Genomic DNA, 20,645 nt, shown 5'->3' on the forward strand with positions numbered 1-20,645 from the left:
GACTTGGGGTGATGGTGCACTCGCTGACTGCTAGTGCAGAGCACTCCATTCTAGGAAAGCGCTAATTACTGACCATCTGTCAGTCAACAAGCATTTATTAAGTGCTCACTGTGTGCCAGGCACTGGGCTGAGTGTTGAGGAGACAAAGAAAGGGAAAAACCCAGTCCCTGCTCTCAAGGAAGTTGCTGTCTAACAGGGCAGACAACAAGCCAAGAACCGCATGCTCGATCTGTATGGGACAGGAAGGGGGTGGGGAGGAAGGCAGACTTTGAGTTTAGTCTCGAAAGAAGCCAGGGAAGGCAGGAGATGGAGACGAGGAAGAGCAAGGGCTCTCCTGGCATGGGGGACAGATAAGTGCCAAGGCCTGGAGTCAGGAAAAGGGCCTGAAGGCTGGACTCACTCCATCATAGAATATATGGAGGGGAGTAAAATGTAAGGAGCCTGGAAAGGTAGGAAGAGGCCTAAGGATTAACCCCTTAAATCCCATTTAGACGCCACATTTCACTGTTGGCTCATATTTCTTTTTTCTAACTTTAAATTTTTGTTGGTGGTCATCCCATAAAGTTTAGTACTATACTCTGTACTCTCTGCAATGTTCGCAGACTTGCAGAGTTGGACTCCAGAGTCCAAGCAGTGCCATTTTGAAATAATACCATGATATACTAGTGTCTACATTATAACCCAAACTGATGCTTCTAGTCCAGGCTGTGATAGGCAGTTGGATGGATTGACCACTCATCAGCTGGTCCACCAGCATATATACTGAACAGGTACTTTGAATGGACAATTAGCTGGGCCAGAACTGAACAGAGCTGAACAGGAGGAGAAGTGAAGGCTGAATGGCCTTTGGAAACTTGCAGACTGCCTTTAAGGCCCCACCCACACTTCTCCCTGAAACAGAGGCCCATCTTGTTAGGGCCAGTTTTCTTTCATTTTAAAAACAGAGACTTTTATTGCTATCTTTTGTTTCCACATTGCCTAGATTTCTCACTATATCACTCCTTTTTCCTGCCAGAGAGTCACCCCATAAAAACAATTAAAAAAAGAAGCAAAAGATAAAAGAGGAAGAAAATAATCAGCAAAACTGATCAATATGTTGAAAAAAATCTGTTACATGTAAGGTTCACATGTATGGACCCCATTCGCTACAAAGTGTATGTGTGTGTGTGTGTGTGTGTGTGTGTATGCGCGCGCGCGCGTGCATATGCGTGTGAGGGAGGTGTCTTATCTCTTTTTTGAGACCAATCTTATTCTTTATGGTGTTTCACAATATCGTTTCAATTGTTTTGTGGTGATTGTTCCTTCTGTTTCCATTGTTGGAAGTCCGCGTGTATAATACTGATTTCTTGGCTCTGCTGACTTCATTTTGCATCACTTCATAGAGATCTTTCCATGCTTCTTTGTATTCATCATATTAGCTAATTTTTACAGTCAGTAGCATTCCTTCACTTTCATGTGCCGTACTTTGTTCAGCCATGCCTCAGTCAATGGGCATCTCCTTTGTTGCCAGCTCTTTGCTACCACAAAAAAGTGTTGCTATACATTTTTGGTGTATGTAGGGCCTCAATGACCTCACTAGGGATATGTGCCTAGTAGTAGAATCTCTGGGTCATTTTACTTACTTTATTTGCATAATTGAGGATGGCTATTTGGCCCAATGAATAGAATTCTGGGCCTGGAGTCAGGAAGACCTGAGTTTAAATCTGACCTCTGACTTAGGCAAGTCACCTAACCTCTGTTTGCCTCAGTTTGCTCATCTGTAAAATGAGGATAATAATAGCACACTACCTTCCAGGGCAGTTGTGAGGATCAAATGAGACAATATTTGTGAAGCATCTAGCATAGTTCTTGTAATATAGTATGTGCTATGTAAATGTTACCATCACCATTATTAACTGCATGTTGCTTTTTCAGAGTGGTTGGACCCACTTCATAACTCCGGTTCGATATTCTTCTGAGGATGTTGTTTGATTGTGAGGCACAGAATGCTGCTGCTTCCAAAGAATGAAAGTTGAGGGTCGCTTACAGGACGGTGGAGGTGTAGAGCGCGGGTGTCACTAGGCTGTAACACATTCCCGGGCAAGAGCTGCCCAAGGGAGGAGGGTAAAGGATGTCCCCAGAAAGATTTATGACCAGACCGGAAGGTAGGCCAGCCACGTGGCAAAGGGGAAGGATGACTGATGGACAGTCCGTACAATCCATGGGTGGTCCTGTCGGGCAGGGCCTGTGTGGAAGCCGTGCGGGAGGAGAAGAGTTGACTTGGATGGATTTCAGGGTGTGCCCTGGTAGAGGAGCCACACTGATGAATTCTTGGATCTGTGGAATTATCAGGGTAACTCAGCTCCGCCATCACACTGTGAAATCCTGCTCTCACTCTGTGTGGCAGATGCGTGGCTGCCCACAATGCAGATTGAAATCTTGGCTGTGACACAAGTCAGAGCTTGCTCGTCCATTTGCTGACCATTCCATTAATAATACTCTGGATATGGAAAAAGCCTCCCTGCCCCCATTCCATCGTCCCACCCAATGCTGTGATTTTGTGGAACCGATTAACGGCGTTTGGCGAGGTGTGCCTATGTTCATGAGCAAACGATGTATCTTTGAGTCATTAGTTAAGATTTACTGAGCGTCTGAGCTATCACAAGTGCCGAACAAAAACCACAACTTCATACTCCTACATGTTTCATCCTAAGGCAGCATGACACACAGGTCCTCCTGGCTTTATGTATAATCAACATTTAAAAAAGCCAAGCAAATGTACATTCCTTTTTAAAGGTTTGTTTGGTATTTTGAGTTTGATCTTCGGTTTTCTCTCACAGTTTCTTTTAAGTGTATCTCATGGGAAAAGGTAATTGCTAAGTGGAGGTCTGGGAGGTAGGGTTGGAGGAGGATTGTGGATGAAGAGGGAGAGGAGGCTTGGCGGATGGAAGGTGGGTGGCTGTTCCAGGCATATGGGACTGAATACCATTGAAACAAAACTTCCCTGGCTGCTGAGATGGGTCAGTTTTTCAGTCGTTTAATTTTCTGCAGAACAGAATGTACAAGAATGCTTAACTAAAAGTTATGGCCATGTATAGTACCTCACCATGTGGGTCATCTTGGAACTCGAAGAGCAGTCATCAGAATGGTGGGCTCATGCCGAATGCCTTCTGTGTACAAAATGGGACCCAAGGCAGTGTCAACAGAGCCTGCGATCAGGAGCTATGAGTGAGTGTGATGGTGACTATAGGGATTGTTCGCGTGAATATTCACGGGCTCCGTAAGTGCCCCATGTGCAGGTATATTAGCTACCCCTTTGTATGCCAGGGACTTTCTGCATAGATATGCTCTCTTCCCTTCTCTCTTTTTAAACCAGAGGCACTAAACTTGAAGATAAGATTCAGGGAGACTGAATTTCTGGGCTTAAAGTACTTTGTTTTCTGGCAAATTTAACAATTTTTCCATGGCTTATCAGGGAAGTGAAGGGAAATGAAGTGTTCCTTGGGGGAAAACAACAGAAATGCTTTAAGAGTAAAGCAAAGAAGAATCAGAGAAGGCAGAAGACTTCAGGCTATGTGGGGAGAATGTAAGAAGGGCAGGAAGGGAAGGGTGGAAGGGAGGGACCACTCGACTGTTGCAGCAACATCACAGATTTGAGGTTCTTCTCACAAAGAATGGAGATGGACCCTTTCCTCTTCCTCCCCCTGCCAATGTCCAAGGAGGAGGAGAAGGAAGGTCATTGAGTTCCGTGGAATAAAGACAAGATTCCATGAATGCCACTAGAAAGGAGGCCCTTTGGGACAGGTCACAGGAAGGGGAGCCAAGTCTTAGTGGGTGCAGCTTCCTGCCGAGAGGAATGGGTATGGCCACTTACTAATTGGACAGGCTCGTTTAGATGCATGTTACCTTCGGGGGTGGTGTGGTGTGTGCATCTAGAATGAAATTAGAGGGCTCCTGAGCCTTGTGATGACCACAACCCCACTGACAGAATGACCAAGCAGCCCCTCAGAAGGAACCTAGAAAGTAGCGAACTGCAGACTTCGTTATCTTAGCGTTCCGAAATGCTGACACTGTAGTGTGGGGGACCAGCCTTGGGATCCAAAGTGCATTCCATTCTGGGCTCTAAGCACGGAAGGCTGCATTGCCCTTCGCCTAGTGCCAGCATCCCCTCTTGGCCTTATCCCACACGCTCCAGGAGGCTGCCTCAGAAGGCACAAAATGGCCCTTGCGTTGTCTGACAATCTTAACCTGACCCGACCGCCGCCTTCGCCTGCCCAATGCGCTACCACCTGGACACACCTGTGCTGACTAATTACTCATAACCATTCTGTCTCAAATGCTCGTGGGCCGACATTTCAATCTGCCCGTTTCGCTCCCTCTCAGCCATCAGGAGCTTGTCCACCGTCCTGTAGCCGGGCTGGCAGCTACACCTCGAGGGCAGGGCGGGGCCCCTTCCCCTCAGCGTACGGTTCTTGGTCTATTGGTGGTCTGTCTTTCAAGGTGGATATCCCCAGAGTCTGGCCTTCAGGTGATGGCACCGCTGCACATTGAAGGCTCAGAGGAAAAAAGGAGGATGTGGGAAGTGAACAGTTGGTTACAAAGATAGGGGAGGGAAACGGAATTTGAATTTTTGGATCAGAGCTCAAGAAACAGGAGTGATGAGTCTAGAGATTTATTCGAGGCTGTCAAGTTTGCAGATCGTTTTCTATTATCTCATTTGAACTTTACAATTACTGGCCACCATGGCTGGGTGGGGCTCTTCATTTGTTATGTGTCCTGGAGCCCTCGGGGAGCGCAGGGTCAGTCTAGGGAAGCCTTAGTGTCCTGCTCAGATCACGCTGGTAATTGACACCTTAAGTTACAGAGAACGACAAAAGGAAACCGACCAGACTGAAAAACAATTATCCAAATATGGAAAAAGGACATCATATCTTAAGAAGTATACAAAACAAGGGGAATTGTTGTTCACATCAAATAAGACGTTTGTCAAGCACTTAGCATAGTGTCTGGCATACAGTGGGTGCTGTATAAATGCTAATTCCCTTCCCTTTCCGCTTCCTCCCTGCCTCCCCAGTGTTTTGGACCTGATTGTGGCCAATAAGGAACTTTGGGAGGATGTGACTCTACCATCTTAGAACCTGTGATAGATGAGGAGAAGGAAGGTGGGCCCATCAGAAGCATGGGTAGGTTTTGGGAAGACAGCCTTTAAAGAGCGCTGAGAAACCCAGTGTTTGACAGATGTAAAGACTTAAGTTTTTGGGATAAGAATTCATTATTTGGTAAAAATTGTTGGGAAAGCTGGAAAGCAGTCTGGCAGAAATTGGGCATAAATCTTACCCCCTTTACCAAGATAAGGTCAAAATGGATACATGACCTAGATATAAAGGGAGATGTTACAAGAAGATTTAAAGAACAGTGGACCATATTACCTATCAGACTTATAGATAGATGAAGAATTTATGAACAAACAAGAGGTAGAGAGTGTTGTGGAATGTAAAATGGATGATTTTGATTACATTAAATTAAAAAGGTTTTGTGCAAATAAAACAAATGTGGCCAAGATCAGAAGGAAAGCAGAAAACCAGGGAAAATATTTATAGACAGTTTCTCACATAAAGGTCTTGTATCTCAGGTATATAATTTTGTCAAAGCTATAGGAATGTGAGTCATTCCCCAGTTGATAAATGGTTAAAGGATACGAACAGGCAGTTTTCTGATGAAGAAATCAAAACAATATATAGTCATATGAAAAAATGTTCTAAATCATTATTGATTAGAGAAATACAAGTTAAAACAACCTTGAGATATCATTTCACACCTATCAGATTGGCTAAAATGATAGAAAGGGAAAGTGACAAATTTTTGGAGGGGATATGGAAAAATCAGGACCGTAATTCATTGTTGGTGGATCTGTGAGCTAATCCAGAGATTTGGAATTATGCCCAAAGAGTTATTAAACTGCCTATGCCCTTTGACCCAGCAATGCCATTGTTAGGTCTGTCTCCTAAGATAATTAGGGAAAATAGAAAAGAACTTCCATGTGCTAAAACATTTATAGCAGCTCTCTTTGTGGTGACAAAGAACTGGAAATTGTGAGGATGCCCATCAATAGGAGAATGGCTAAACAAATTGTGGTATATTTTCATGATGAAATATTACTCTGATGTAGGAAATGATGAGCTCACTCATTTTAGAAAAGCATAGAGACCTCCACGAAATAATGAAGAGTGAAATGAACAGAACCAAGAGAACATTGTATACAGCAGAGGGTCCCAAACTTATTTGGTCTACCACCTCCTTTTTAAAAAATTACTCAGGGGGCAGCTAGGTGGTACAATGGATAGAGCACCAACCCTGGAGTCAGGAGGACCTGAGTTCAAGTCTGGTCTCAGACACATAACACTTACTAGCTGTGTGATCCTAGGCAAGTCACTTAACCCCATTGCCTAGCCAAAAAAAAAAAAAGACAAAAAAAGACAAAAAAAAAGAAAAAAATTACTCAGCACCTCCCTGGAAATCTACTTTCTTTAATCCTTTAATGTTTTGTTTTTTTTTAAATTTGCATCATTCCAAAAAATATAAAATATTTTTAAAAAATGATGCATCTTAAATTTAATAATTTATTATAAATTTTTGTTTTTTTCTTCTTTGAAATTTTGATGATGCAATATTGTGCCACATAACTGTATAGTATCATATTGCAAACAAGCCATTACATGCACATATTCCTGCCGATGCATGCTGGACTTCCCAACAATGCATGACACGCTTGCCTGCCAGCACTTGCTTGTTAAGACCTGTTGGCAGATATGACCACTGATCAGTTATAACTCCCATTTTGTGTGTTTATTTGGAAAATAATATAATCAGTATGACTTTTAACTCTGTTACACAGCAGATGAAACATGTATGAATGGTTTTTCAAAATTTTCTTCTCTTCTTTCTTTATGCTTCCACCATCCCCTTATTTTTATTTATATATATATATGTATGTATGTATGCATGTATGTATGTATGTATACACACATACACATACATATACCTATATACATGTACATACATACATACATACATGCATACATACATATATATATATATATATATATATACACACATACAGATTTGTATCTAATGGTAGCCATCTCAAAGTTTGGGCTGGGGGGAAGGAAAAAAAAAAGAAAGTCATCTGATAACTCTGGTGTATATTTGAAAGGAATAGCAAGTTTTACATAATGGATCTGCAATTTCAGGTGCAATCCTCTGTTTTTCTACCCCACTTTGTTATGGAAATGCTTGTTTTATTTCTTAAATTCATAATAAAATAAATTAATTAAACATAAAGAGCTATGAGGAAGAATAAGTAGGCTCTCATAGCTGAAAATTCTGCTGGGGTAAGTTGGCTGAAGATGCATAAGATGGTCTCAAATCCAGGCTCTGGTGACCCAAACACGAATACTTCCAATAGTGAAGAAAAGGGACAGTAATTCAAATATTTGAGGATAAATACTTGAGTCTCCCTCAAATATTTTGTTTATCAGGCTACATTCTGGAAAATAGGGTCATTGATTTGAAGTCAGAAGGAACTTTTGGGGCTCTGAGGGGACCCTCAATTCCTTCAACCGATGATGGCCATGTGACATGGTTTGGGATCCTGCCAATGTCCAGGTCTTTCTCCTTGAACACAGTGCAGTTTGTCAGTGTCTCTTCACTTGTCAGTGTCCAGCCAGAATTGGACATATAATACTCTATAGGAGGCGAGCAGGGCCGAGTGCGACTGGGCTGCCACCTACTTCTCTCAGGATACCTGTTTTCTATGAAGGCAATCTCATTGATTCAATTTTTCCTTAGTGAACCCATGCTGGGTCATAGTAATCATCACTCCACTTTCTGAGTGTCCACAAGTCACCTGTATTACAATTTGATGCTATGGGAATGCCAGGTATGCTCAGATTGAACTCAAAAAGGGCACTTTAGAATCATGTTAACATTTAAAGGTAAGTTGGGAATGGTATTTGTAGTAGCAGTTGGGTAGAAACTCCTCACACGGCAGAAGGATTATACCAAATATTCACAGAGTGGCGCCATCTTCAAAGAGTCGCCTGATGTATCCCTTCGGCCCACTCATTTTCTAATTGGAGATGTGGTTCAATTCAATTCAACTCAATAAACAGTTGTGATCAGTTCCTTTTATGACCCCAGGACTAGCACAAATTGAAACTGGAGACAACCCAGCAGATCGTCCTTGTGCCCCTTCTCCTTCTGCTCCCGGTGGTCCCGTTGAGGGCTTCCTTTCACATCTCTGCCATCTCTAACTAAGTGTGCTCTGGATGGTAGCACTCTGTATTCGAGTAATAAAATACCTGCCAGGAAGTACATTTCTGGGTGATTATCCCTCTCCTTAGGTGGTGTGATGAGGCACGAGGCGGAAGCCCTGGTGTGCCTTATTGCTGTTAGGGAGAGAATTTATGGATAAAATAAAGAAAACAGCTCTATTTGCATCAGCGCATGTAGCTGTAGCTGGGACTCACACGGCTGAAAGACTCCTAGTGAAGCAGAAGGCCAAGTGTTCTCAACCAGCCGTGGATAGCTGGGAGGGTCTTATGATAATAACCAAAATATCATAACCAGCACTTATGTAGTGCTGATTGCAGGGTTTTAGAACCAGAAGGGACCTGAGGGATCACTTAGTCCAATCCTATCATTTACAGATGGGGAAACCGAGGTTCACAAAAGGAAAGTAACTTGCCCAAGGTTACACATAGCAGAGTCGGGCTTCGAACTCAGGTGCTCTAACTGAGTCTGGCTCTCTTTCCAATGGACCAAATAACAGTTTAGTACTAGAAGGGATGTCGGAAGTTTAGGCCGATCCATTCACTTTACGGATGAGGTGATTGAGGCTCAGAGTGGTTGGTGGTGAAGAAGGGGATAGAACCTAGGTCTCCTAGTTCTGTACTGGGAGCTCTTTTCCCTAAACTACTTGTTTAAGTCATTTGTGATTGACCTGGACAGAGAAAAATAAATGAAACACATTCATGATTTTCAACAGAGTCTGCTCCTTAGGAAATGGATGTGGGATGTTAGAGCAGGGAAGGATCCCGGAAGGTCGTCTTCTCCATCTGTGAGGAAGGCTTGGGCTCTGACCGAGCCTGGCTGCAGCACCTTGGTCAGGTCCCCACTCAACCTCTCAGCATCCTCCAGACTGCCCAGAGCTGTCGGCCGCAGAGAGGCGTTGCCCTGCTTTTCTAGAAGGAGTTCTCCACGGTAATGGAATCTCCTATCTGTACAATGCATCAAGGATGACAGAGACTTCATGTACGGAAACTGAGACCTAGTCAAGTGAATGACCTCCTCCCACGCCCCCCCCCCCCCCGGGTCGGATGCAGACAAGGACTTACTTCCCTGACGCTCCGCGGCAGCTCTCCCCTCCCAGCGCTGGCGGGGTTGGCGCTTATGGCTGTGTGACCTTGGTTTAGTCCCGGCCCCTCCAAGGCCGCTGCCTCCTCCACTACAAAATGAGGGGCTTGGACCACTGAGGTCCCTTCACGCTCTCCATTTGTGAGTCTGCGAACCTTTAAGCCTCCTCCCACTGAGCCTCCATTGTGTGCGCTTCTGACTTGATCAGGTAATCTCCTTGAGGGCAGGGGCTATTTCATTCTTGTCTTCTGTCGTAGTAGCCAGCACAGGGCCCACCACGCAGGGAGCGCTTAATAAATGCTTGTTGCTGAAGTGATTGGCTAGAACCATCAGTAGGGGTGGCGTGGGGGTGGTGCCCTTTCCCTGTCAATTGGATTCAAGTTCTTTAGTCGGACACATGTATGTGCATATATGTATAGCTCTCTCTATGTAAGTGGACTACATTGAGCTCCAAATGGACACATGGCTAAATGCAGAGTTAACTCACACACGGAGCTTTCCAGTTGTCTTAGCAATTATTAAATAGGGACACTGTTTTTAACTCTCCCACCTAGTTTGTGTTTTGAATGTTGCGTACAATGTCAGGCGTAGTGATTGTGGTGGTCGATTTTGCTCGAGTTTTTCTTTGTTACAAGGGAGTATCCAATGGGGGCCACATGGGGCACTGAGTGTGAATTCAAAGACGCGTAAATAAAAGCTGTGAATTGCAAATGTGTTTAGCCGCAGCGCACATTAAATAAAAGACATCTGATGGGAAGCAGCCTGTTGCACTTGATCTAGGAATCAGGACTGGAAAACTAGTCCTAGCGCTGTAGCTTAAGGGTTATATAGTCTTAGGCAAGTCACTTAACCTCAGCTTTCTTATCTGGTAAGTGGGAACGATCTTCCCTTGCCTGACCACCTCACAGGTTTCCTGTGAATTCTAGATCACTTGAAACTGCCCCACTTCCAAGATGAACTCTGACATGTTCCCCTCTAAACACAATCTTTTGTCCCATCTCTCTCCTCCCCCACTCTCTTATTCCCCCCAAACCTGCTTTTTTCCTTCATCGTGATTTTTTTTTTATTCCTCTCCATTCTCCTAGTTCATTAACCCCATTGTAGCTTTAACTTCCCTCCCAGCATAGTCTTCGTTTAGTACTCAGCCATTTAAGCCATGCCATCTTCTCTACTTTTGGAGACAATTGGAGTTAAGTGACTTGCCCAGGGTCACACAGTAAGTGTGTGAGGCTGGATTTGAAGTCAGGTCCTCCTGACTCCAGGGCCATTGTTCCACCAACTGTGCCACCTAGTTTCCCCTCTTCTCTACTTTTGAATCCTTAATCTCCTATACATCCTTCACCCTCCCTGCCCTACTAACCTTAAACCTTAGGTAACGCTTACAATTTGCCTTCTCCTTCCATGATCCTAAGCTATCCATATCTATGTGGACATATGCGATCCATATCTTTATACAAATCACAGAATCTGAGTAGTAAACAAAATGAGCTAGAGATCCTGACCCAAACAGGTAAATTTGACCTAATAGCCGTTACTGACACTTAGCAAAATGTGGGCCCTGAGTGGAATGTGGCAATGGAAATATATACTTTATTGAAAAGGAAGCTGTTAGATAAAAGAGTCAGTGGACTAATGTATATCAAGAAGACAGAGGAAATGTATGAATTGTAGAGGGACACATGATAAGTAACATTTGGGCAAGAATCAATGAAGGCAGAAACAGAATTAATATTATGGAGGGAGTATGCCATAGACCACCTAGCCAGAAGGAGGAGGTAGATAATGTGTCTAAGAAACAAAACTGATACATAAGTGTGGATGATGGGGGACTTGAATTATTTGGACATTAGTTGGAGCTCTTCTCCCTCTTTCCTAAAAACAGGGCAGTTGGAAACTTTTTTCTTTTAAATTTAATTTTATCTTATTTTCAGATCTGCCTTCCCACCTCTCTTTCCTTCCCACCTCACCCCCATTGTATAAACAAGAAAAACAGATCCCTCTCATTAAAAAGTGTAATCAAGCAAAACAAATTCCTTCATTGACTGTGTACCCAAAAATGTCCCAGTCTGCAGTGTGAGTTCTCCCTTCTCTTCAGGACGTGGGTAGCGTGTTTCATTGCGAGCCCTCTGTGATTGGGGCTGGCTGTTGTGTTGATCAGAGTCTTGATGTTTATACTGGTCTGTTTTCAAGGCTGTTTGTCTTTGCAGTCTTGTTATTATCCTGTATGATGTTCTCCTGCTTCTGTTCACTTCGCTTGGCATCAGATCGTCTAGGTCTTCCCAGGTTCCTTTGAAACCATCCCCTTCATCCTTTCATGTACCATAGTAGTATTCCATCCTATCCATATACCATAACTTGTTCAGTCATCCCCCAGCTGATGGGCACCCCTTCATTTCCAATTCTTTGCCACCATGGATGCTATAAAGACTTTTGTAAATATAGGTCCTTTCCCCCTTTCTTTGATCTCTTTGGGGTATAGACCCAGTAATGATATTTCTGGGTCAAAGGGTATGCACGGTTTAATAGCTTTTTGGGCATAGCAGCTGTTAATGTCTAAAGTTGCCTTCATACTGATTTAACTCTTCAAAAAGTGAAAAAAGGGGTGAGGGGAACTTGATTCTTTCCCTGATTCTGAAGCACAGGAGGGGAGAACTTGTGGCTAATTTTGATGGGGCGGGGCATATGGAACAAGGACTTGAATTCAGGTCCTCTGTGTTCTTTCCCCTCCCCTTCAGCATTGTTGTTGGGTTCTCCTTCCACATCTCCTTCCACATCCTTCTTGGGCTTGGGCTCCTTCTCCTCCTCTTACGTGGGATGTTCTCCAAGTCTGTCCTGGCCCTTTCACTTTCTCTCTTTCCTCTCTCTCCACTGGGGAGCTCCTCCTCTCCCATGACTTCAGTGACCCCCTCTACGTGGACATGGCAGCCTCCACTTGGGTGTACTGCTCCAAGTTTCTGGCTGCCTGGTGCACTCTGCGCAGATGGTTGCCTGCCTCCTGAAGTTCGTCGTGACCCAAACCGAAGTCCTTGTCTCCCCAGATCTCCTCTCCGCATCCCTTCTCTAGCTCTGCTGCTGATGTGGCTATCATTCCATCACTCAGGCTTGAACGCTTTGGACTCATTGATTCTTCCCTACTCTCAACCCCAACATCCAGTCTTGCCAGCCCTGCCAAGTTTTCTTCCATAGCGTATCTCGCATTCCTTTCCTCCTGTTCAGCCAGCCTGCAAACACCCTGACTCGGGCCCTGTTCTCCTCATTCTGGGACTGTGGGAATAACCTGACTGGCCTCCTTGTGCCCAGGCCCTCTTCTCTACTCCCTTCTTCTCATGGCTGCCTTGGTAATCTTCCTTATCCATTGTTCTGATTGCATTGGCCTCCCTCCCAAAAGCTTTCAGTGACTCCCCGTTGTTTATGGAATAAAACCCAAGCTCTGTATCATGGCATCAAGGCCCTCTTCAATCTGGCACCAGCCCAACTTTTCAACTCTGCTTTTTCAAACACCCTGCTTTTGCTTCAGATGCTGTAGTGTGGAGGGCCCTGCACCTTCCTTCTCCTATTATAAGCAGCTCCATTTTAAACCCAACTGCTACTTCTGGTGACAAATTTCCCTCTTTCTATTGAGGGTTCCATTATTCTTCTAGTCCATCAGCTTGGCAATGGGACTGTTCAACAGCTCTTATTCTTGTCCTGCTCTCTACCATTTCCAACCTTTTGCTTATGTCTCCCCTCACGTCTGCAATGGAACCATGTGGTATAGTGGCATAGAGGGCTGGATTTGGAATTGAAGGGCTTGAGTTCAAATTCTGACCAATCCTCTTGCTTCTCTGCATTACCATGGACATATCATGTGACTTCTCTGGACTTCCCTTTCCTCATCTTTGAAATGAGGAGATTGGACTTGGTGGCCTCTGACGCCCCCTTCCCCCTCTAAATCTAGGCTGCTGTATCTCGATCTCTCATTGTTGAAATCCCTCCATTCCTTTCAGATCCAAGTGAGATGCCGCCTCTTCCTTGAAGCCTTCCTGACCCCTCCAGCTATGCTAGCTCTTTCCTTCCCCACATTTTCCTTGGTCCTTTTGACGTCTCTGCTGTACTTACCATATTGTGTCATGTATCTTAGTTATTTCTACATATCTTTCCTTTGCTCCATCAGATTGTAAACTCCTCAAAGCAGGGTCTGTATCTTATTTCGTTATTTTTTCCCCTAAGCAAAATGCCTTATAAATAGTAGGTGCTTAATAAATGCTCATGTAATTGCATGAAGGTAGTGTGTATGAATGGACTCTTTTGCTCCGTGTTTATGGAAAGGGATCTCCTCATCAGTGAATCATGTTTACTCAGTGGTTTAGTTGCACACTGGAGGGAGAGAGGCGTGGTGGCCTCCCAGCCAACCTCATTTACTCAAAACTTAAAAAAAAAAAAAGAATGTTAAATAAATAATAAAAAAATATTAAGTGGATGGTGAGCAATTCTACAAACGTGCATGAAGAAGTAAGCGATTCTGTGCAGGGACAGAATGGCGGAGCTCTCTGTTTTCTTGGTGTCGATTGTCAGGCCGACATTAGCGCAAGCTGCAGCGAATCGATATCGATCTGTGCTCTTGCATCTCAACCTCAGAGGCTGCATTGAATGCTCAGTCATCTGCAAAGGGTATACACAGTTTTGTAACTCTTTGGACGTAATTCAATTCACTCTCCAGAATGGTTGGATCAGTTCACAATTCCACCAGCAGTGGAATTAGTGCCCCAATTTTTCCATATCCCCCCAACATTTGTCATTTTTCCCTCTATCATTTTAGCCAGTCTGTTAGTGGTGAGATGGTACCTCAGAACTGTTTTTATGTGCATTTCTCTAATCAATAATGATTTAGAGAATTTTTCATATGACTGTATATGGCTTTGATTTCTTCTTTTGAAAACTTCCTGTTCATATCCTTTGACCATTTATCAATTGAGGAATGACTCATATTCTTACAAATTTCACTCAGTTATGTATATATTTGAGATATGAGGCCTATGTCTGAGAACATCTCTCCCCCCATCCCATTTTCTGCTTTCCTTCTAATCTTGGCTACATTGTTTTTATTTATTTATTGATTTGTTTTGTTTTGCGTGTGTGTGTGTGTGTTTGTATGTGCGGGATGTTTATACCAGCTTTTGAGTGCAGGTCTGTCCATATTACACCTTCCTGGCTTCCTGTTACCTCCAGCTATGAACTTCTTTGTTTTTTCCCCTCACTTATTAGTATTTTATTTTTTTCAATTACGTGTAAAGATATTTTTCAACATTCACTTTTATAAGATTTTGAATTCCAAATTCCCCCCCCCACCCTTTCCCAAGATGGCAAACAATCTGATATAGGTTATATATGCACAATCATATTAAACATATTTCTACATTAGTCATGTTGTGAAACAAAAGGGAAAAATCACGAGAGAGAAAAACCAGCAAAAATGTGAAAATAGTATGCTTTGATATGCATTCAGACTCCATAGTTCTTTCTCTGGATGTGGATAGCATTTTCCCTCATGAGTCTTTTGGAATTGTCTTAGATCATTATATTGCTGAAAAGAGCTGTCTATCATAGTTGATCATCACGCAATGTTGCTGTTATTATGTATAATGTTCTCCTGATTCTGCTCACTTTACTCAGCATCAGCTTATGTAAGTCTTTCCAGGTTTTTCTGAAGTCTGCATGCTCATCATTTCTTATAGCACAATAGTGTTCCATTACATTCATATACCACAACTTGTTCAGCCATTTCCCAATTAATGCACAGTCCCTCAGTTTCCAATTCTTTGCCACCACAAAAATAGCTGCTATAAATATTTTTTGTATACATGGTTCCTTTTATCTCTTTTTATGATCTCTTTGGGATACAGACCTAGTAGTGGTACTGCTGGAGCAAAGGGTATATATAGGTTTATAGCCCTTTGGGCATAGTCATTGATTTTATTTATACAAAACTTATTAAAATTAATGTAATCAAAATTATCCATTTTATGTCTTACAATGCTTTCTAACTCTTGTTTATTCATAAATTCTTTATCCATAAATCTGATAAGTAATATGTTCTTCTAATTTACTTATGATATTACCTTTTATGTCTAGGTCATGTATCCATTTTGACCTAATCTTTGAAAATGGTGTAAGATATTGGTCTATATTTAATTTATTTCTGTCAGGCTGCTTTCCAGTTTTTCCAGCAATTTTTTTAACCAAATAGTGAGTTCTTATCCCAAAATCTTAGATCTTTGCATTTATCAAACTCAAGGTCACCATAACCATTTACTACTATGTATTGTGTACCTATTCTATTCCACTCATCCCTCATTCTGTTTCTTAGCGAGTACCAGATAGTTTTGATAATCACCACTTCATTTATTTATTTATTCATTCATTCATTCATTCATTCATTCATTCATTCATTCATTCACTTATTTATTTATGTATGTATGTATTCATTCATTCATTCATTCATTCATTCATTCATTCATTCATTTATTTTTATGGTGAGGCAATCAGGAGTTAAGTGACTTGCCCAGCATCACACAGCTAGTAAGCAACAAATGTCTGAGGCTGGATTTGAACTCAGTTCCTCTTGACTCCAGAGCTGGTGCTCTATCCACTTAATTGCCACTTTATAATACAGTTTAAGATCTGGTACTGCTAGACCTCTTTCCTTTACATTTTTTTTTCGTTAATTCCTTTGATATTCTTGACCTTTTGTTTTTCTAAATGAATTTTGTTGTTTTTCTAGCTTAATAAAATAATCTTTTGGTTGTTTAATTGGTATGGCACTGAATAAGTATATTAATTTAGGTAGAATTTATAATTTTTATTATATTGGCTCAGTCCACCCACGAACAATGAATATTTCTCCATTTATTTATTTATTTTTATTTCTGAAAAAAAAAAATCAGCATATTATTTATTTTAGCATTTTTTTTTTAAATTTGAGTTCCAAATTTTCTTCCTCGATCCCACCCTTCCCTGTCCATTGAGAAGACAAGAAGTGTGATATCAAACATGTGAAGTCATGCAAAACATTTTCATATTACCATGCTAGAAGAAAAGCAGGAAAAATAAAGAAAGTGAAAAAGAAAACCTTATGCTTGAATCTGCACTCAGACTCCATTGTCTTTCTCTTTGCAGGTGAATAGTATTTTTTTTTTTATGACAAATCCTTTATAATTGTGCTGGATTGTTGTCTTAATCAGAGAAGCTAAGTCATTCACAGTTGATAATCATATATTATTACTGTTACTGTGTACAATAGTCTCCTGATTCTGCTCACTTCACTTTTGTATCAGTTCATTCTCCAATTATTTAAATCTGACTTTATTTGCATAAGAAGTGTTTTATAATTATGTTCATATAGTTCTTGGGTTTATCTCAGCAGATATACTCCCAAGTGTTTTATATCATCTGTTGTTATTTTAAATAAAATATCTTTTACCACTCTTCTTGAAGGTCATTGTGGGTAATATATAGAAATGTGGATGAGTTATGTGGGTTTTTTTTATATCCTGCTACTTTGCTAAAGTAACTAATTGTTTCAACTAATTTTCTATTTGAATTTTCAAAAAGAAATAGTTTTAATTTCCTTATTGTTCATTTTGTTTTCTTCAATTTCTTTTTCTTCCCTTATTGCTAACATTTCAATTACAATATTAAATAATATTGATGATAATGGGCATCCTTGTTTTACTCTTGATTTTATTGGGAAGGTTCTAGCTTATCCCCATTACAGATAGTGCTTGCTGATAGTTTTAGGTAGATGATTCTTATCATTTTAAGGAAAAATCATATTGATTTGATATAATCATAAGATTTTTATTGATTTTGTTACTGATATAATCAGTTATGTTAAAAATTTCCTTTATATTGAACCCTGCCTTCCTGGTATGAATCCCACTTGCTCACAATGTAAATGCTTTGTGATGTATCGCTGTAGTCTCCTAGCTAGTATTTTATTTGGTATGTTTGCTTCAATATTCACTAATGAAGTTGGTCTATAATTTTCTTTCTCTGTTTTTGCTCTTCCTGGTTTAGGTATCAGCACAATCTTTGTTTCATAGAAGGAGTTTGGTAGGACTCCTTCTTTGCCTATTATTCCAAATTATTTATTTAACATTAGAATTAGTTGATCTTTAAATCTTTGTTAAAATTCATTTGTAAATCCACCTGGTCCTGCCACTTTTTTTTTCTTAGGAAAGCCTGTTCAATTTTTTTTTCTAAAACAGGTTTATTTAGATATTCTGTTTCTTCTTTTGTTAATCTTAGCAGTGTTCTCTCCCCCCCCCCCCCGTAAAACCAGCTATGAATTTTAGGTATTAATTTAATGGTTTTCTTACATTAAGTTTTTATTAATCTTATCTTTCATTTTCAGGATTTCCAATTTGGTGTTTAATTGGTGATTTTAAATTTATTCTTTTTTTTTTTTAGTTTTTTAAATTGAATACTCGATTATTGACCTGGTTCTTTATTTTATTGATGTAAGCATTTAATGATATAAATTTTCCTCTGATTACTGATTTTGCTGTACCTCATAAGTTTTGGTATATTGCCTCATTATTGTCATTCTCTTTAATAAAATTATTTATTTCTATGATTTGTTCTTTGACTCACTCATTCTTTAAGATTAGGTTATTTAGTTTCCAATTAATTTTCAATCTGTTTCCATGGTCCTTAAATATAATTTTTATTGCATTATGATCTGAAAAGCATGCATTATGTATTTCTGCCTATAAGCTTTGTTATGCTTTAGTGTATGGTCAATTTTTATAAAGGTGCCATGTACCACCGAGAAAATGATATATTTGTTTCTATTCCCATTTAATTCTCTCCAGATGTGTATTGTATCTAGCTTATCTAAAATTCTATTCATCTCCTTGACTTCTTTCTTATTTATTTTTGGTTAGATTTATCTAGTTCTGAGAGGGGAAGGTTGAAGGCTCCCACTGTTATAGTTTTGCTATCTGTTTCCACCTGTAATTCATTTTTTAGCAAAATGTAGTTTCCCTGCTTATCTCTTTTAATAGATCTGTTTTTGCTTTTGCTTTGTCTGAAATCATCATTGCTGTCCCTGCTTTTTTTTTTAACTTCAGCTGTAGCATAATAAATTCTACTCCATCCCTTTATTTTTGTTCTATTTGTGTTCCTTATTTTTTTTTTGTCCCTCATTTTCAATTGTATTTCTTGTAAACAACATATCATCAGGTTCTGGTTTTTGTTCCATTCTGCTACTTATTTCTGTTTTGTAGGCAAATTCATCTCACTTTTCATTTAAAGTTAAAATTACTAGTTGTGTATTGCCTGCTATCCTATTTTTCCCAGTTTCTCTATTTTCCTCTCCTCTCTTTTGCTCTCCTCCTCCCTCCTTCCTTCTTCCTCCTCCTCCTCCTCCTCCTCCTCCTTCTCTCTCTCTCTCTCTCTCTCTCTCTCTCTCTCTCTCTCTCTCTCTCTTCCCTCAGCAGAAGTTTAATTTATTTCTGACCACTGCCTCCAGTAATTCATGCACCCTTTTGACTCTCCCTTATATTATCCCCTTATCCTTCTATTTCTTAATCTGCATACCCTTCCTATCTCCTTGCCCTCTTATTTCTCTGCAAGTTAAAAAGGCTTTTATCAGCTAGATGTACAAGTTATTCCTTCTTTAACCCAATTCTGATGAGAATAAAATTCCTGCATAACCCACCCTTCACTCTCTCTTGTCCTCCACTGTAATAGTTCTTCCATTTACACCTCTTTTGTATGAGATAATTTGCTCCATTTTACCTTTTTGCATCCAGTACTATTTTTTAGGTTCATCATAGTCAACTCAAATCCAGTCCTTCTATGTATATACACTCTTTTGAACTATCCTAATAATGATGACATTCTTAAGAGTTACAAATATAATTTTCCCATGTAAGAAAGTAAATAGTTTAACCTTATTAAATTCTTTATGATTAGTCTTTTATGTTTACCTTCTTATGTTCCTTTTGATTTTTGTATTTTAAAGTTCAGTTATTTTCCTCAAGAATGTCTGAAAGTCCTTTAATTCATTAAATATTTTTTTCCTCTCTTGCAGGATTACACTTAGCTTTGCTGGGTGGGTTATTCTTAGTTGCAAACCCAACTCATTTGCATGTATTGCACATCTTTTGCCATTTTTAATGTAGAAACTACTAAATATTGTGTTATCCTTATTATAATTCCACAATATTTGGATTATTTCTTTCTAGTTGCTTGTAATATTTTCTCCTTTACCTAGGAGCTTTGAAATGTAATGTTCCTGTAAGTTTTCATTTTGGGATCTCTTTTAGTAGGTGATTGATGGATTCTTTCAATTTCTGTTTTACCCTCTAGTTCTAAAACTTTAGGGTAATTTTCTTAATAATTTCTTGACATATAATGTCTAGACTCTTTTTTTGATCATGACTTCATTATTTCTCCTTGATCTGTTTTCTCGGTCAATTGTTTTTCCAATGAAATATTTATGTTATCTTTTATTTTTCCATTCTTTTGATTTTGTTGTTATTATTTCTTCATGTCTTATGAAGTCATTAGCTTCATCTTGCCCAATTCTCATTTTTAAGGAGTTATTTTCTTCAGTAAGTTTTTGGATATTTTTTTAATTGGTTGACTTTCTTTTCATGATTTCTTGATTTTCTTGCATTACTCTTAGTTCTTTCCCCCAGTTTCCCCTAACCTCTTATTTGATTTTTAAAGTCTTTTTTAAGCTCTTCCAAGACCTCTTTTTGTGACCATTTTACATTTTCTTTGAATTTGTTTTGACTTCATGGTCTTCTTAGTTTGAATCCTGATCTTCTCTATCACCATAGTAACTATCTGTGGTTGGGTTTATTCATTTTTTAAAACAGCCTATTAATTGGCTATTAACTTTATGTTAGGTTGGGCTCTGCTTCCAGGGAGTGGGGAAGGGTTTTTCATGCTGTTGTTTTCTGAGCTGTATCCAAGGGCCTTGGTTCTTCCAAGGTGATCATAGCACCAAGGGTGGTCTCTGCTCTTCCATCCCACACTTTGATTTATGAATGACCTTAGGTGTTCTTCTTCTCCCTTGAGCTGTGACCACACAAGCTACTGTAGGAAAGGGAATTGTGGGAAGATTGTGGAATAAGGCAGGAAATTTCCTGGCTCTCTCAAATTCCCAAATCCCAAATAGTAGCGGGCCCTTGCACTACTGTATGCCAAATGTTTTCACTCCTCTACGTCCTGGAAATGCACCACTGACCTCTGTTCTCCTG

This window comes from Phascolarctos cinereus, unplaced genomic scaffold (assembly GCF_003287225.1).
Source record: "Phascolarctos cinereus isolate Bilbo 61053 unplaced genomic scaffold, phaCin_HiC Scaffold_1;HRSCAF=81, whole genome shotgun sequence".
Taxonomy (NCBI): domain Eukaryota; kingdom Metazoa; phylum Chordata; class Mammalia; order Diprotodontia; family Phascolarctidae; genus Phascolarctos; species Phascolarctos cinereus.